The sequence below is a fragment of the Tamandua tetradactyla genome, chromosome 23 (genome assembly GCF_023851605.1).
Source record: "Tamandua tetradactyla isolate mTamTet1 chromosome 23, mTamTet1.pri, whole genome shotgun sequence".
Taxonomy (NCBI): domain Eukaryota; kingdom Metazoa; phylum Chordata; class Mammalia; order Pilosa; family Myrmecophagidae; genus Tamandua; species Tamandua tetradactyla.
In genome coordinates, this window is record NC_135349.1 from 21,005,571 (window position 1) to 21,007,942 (window position 2,372).

The following is a 2,372-nucleotide window of genomic DNA, read 5'->3' on the forward strand; positions in this document are numbered from 1 at the left end:
ATTCATTGAGGCCTTCATTCATAAGACCTCATTGCAAGCTTTCTAACCTTGTAGTATACCAGTTTTTGTTATTCATACTTGAAGGAGATGAAATTTGGGAAGGGTAGGAATAAACTTTATTTATAAGAGAAAGGGCAAAACTAAAAATATGTTGAGAGAATAAAAAGACTTAGCACTGGTTTATGATGTGAGGAGAGCTTAAAAGTATGAGGAAATAGAAATACCTTTTTATAGATACAATCTATGATTAATAGCTTAATACTCAGCATGCAAATAATTTGTATTATTTGCAAGTCATTGCTATTGACCATTCTCAAAATACTAAGTGATCTTCATTTAATTTGAAGATGATTTGTTCTTTTATTTGACATACATTCACTGAATCACCATGACTGTTCCTTTCCAGGAAGTACTTACTTACATTAGAATCTTCTGGATATTAATAAATTAGTATCCCACATAAGACTTTCTGAAACAAAATCCCTGTGAATTTTCTTGGAAAAAGTCTCCCCATGCCATTCCTTTGCACACTAAGTTTCAAAAGTCCCTCTAGACTCCTAAATACATGAAATCATGAAAAAATCCACAGGGAAAATAAATGAGTAAAATATTATAAGTCATTGATTCTTTTGGACAAACACCAATTATTCTTTCTTCTTTCTATTGAGAAACACAGTGAAAAAAGAGTGCTAGCATAGAGAAAGCAAAAAGCTTTTTTTTCAGTCTCATGTCCAGAGATAAAATGAGAAATCTTTCAAAAATGAAGATCCTGTGAAATGAGCTTTGTCCAAGAAGTAGACTCTGAGAGGCAATTCCAAGGAGAGAGTGGACATGTAGGCCCCTTTTAAGGAAGGATTTTGTAGGTGCAGGTATAGTATAGGCATAGGTTAGCTGTTGTTCTAAGAATAGCTAACAAATAGATATAGCTATCCAGATAAAATTTTACAAGGAATTTAACATAAAGGGAAATGAAATAACAAATTAGAAGAGGTATGAAAACGCTTCATGTAACATACAAAAAGAGATAATACAAGATGGCATGTGCAAGTTTAGAGAAATTGGTTTCAATTATCCTTAATGTGAATTATACCTATATGTATGTATTGTTAAGAATTCATTTCAAGAAGAAGTACAGACTCTTAGAAAATGTTCATTAAAAATGGCAGTGTATGGGCAGACCATGGTGGCTCAGCAGATGGAGTTCTCACCTGCATGCTAGAGACCTGGGCTCAATTCCTGTTGCCTGCCCATGCAAAAAAAAAAAATGGCAGTGCAAACAAAATTCATTCTCCTGGGGCTTTCAGATCATCCCAAACTCCAGCCCCTCCTCTATGTGTTGTTCCTGGATGTTTACCTCATCATTTTCTTAGGCAACCTGGGCATGATAATGTTAATCAGAGTGGACTCTCACCTCCACATGCCCATGTATTTCTTCCTCACTAAGTTAGCTTTTGTGGACTTGTGCTACACCTCCAATGCAACTCCACAAGTGATGAGAACTTTCTTATCTGGGAAGAAGACCATTTCCTATGCTGGCTGCTTTACCCAGTGTTGTGTTTTCATCACACTCCTCCTTACTGACATCTACATACTGACAGCCATGGCCTATGACTGCTCCTTGGCCAGATGCAACCCACTGTGCTACAGGGTGAAAATGTCCAGGAGAGTCTGCATCTGTTTGGCCACATTTCCTTATGTCTATGGCTTCTCAGATGGTCTGCTCCAGGCCATCTTGACCTTCTGCTTGAGCTTCTGTAAATCCAATATCATCAACCATTACTACTGTGTCAACTGACCCACTGCTCATTAAGCTTTCTTGCTCTGACATCTATGTCAAGGAACATAATATGTTCATATCAACCAGTTTCAACTTCTCCAGTTCCCTCACCATCATCCTGGTGTCCTATGCTTTTATTATTGTTCCTATACTCAGGATCAAATCAAGCTGAAGGAAGGCACCAAGCATTCTCCACCTGCAGCTCTCACATGATGGTTACCACCCTATTTTATGGGACACTCTTCTGCATGTATGTAAGACCACCAACAGATAAGACTGTTGAGGAATCCAAAATAATATCTGTCTTTCACACATTTGTAAGCCCAGTGCTTAATCCATTGATATATAGTCTGTGAAACAAAGATATAAAGCAGGCTTTGAAAAGTATCCTCAGAAGATATGTGGTCACTAAGATGGCAATTCCACCACTTTCCAACAAACCACAATTCTAAACCTTTCATGCAAATGTTTTTCAATTTTGATGATAAAGTTTGTTGTTCTCTATGGATATGTTTCTTGTATCTCAGCTAACATTCTAAGGTCCAGGGAATAGGAAGCTACATTTAAGCCTAGGCTCTTACTCTCCAACTTGTGG

The 2,372-nt window shown here is 37.3% G+C and overlaps 1 pseudogene; it reads left to right on the plus strand.

Moving 5' to 3' along the window:
• The first annotated feature begins 1,264 nt into the window (after nucleotides 1-1,264).
• Nucleotides 1,265-2,133, plus strand: LOC143666698 (olfactory receptor 5M11-like; annotated as a pseudogene).
• The last annotated feature ends 239 nt before the right edge of the window (nucleotides 2,134-2,372 follow it).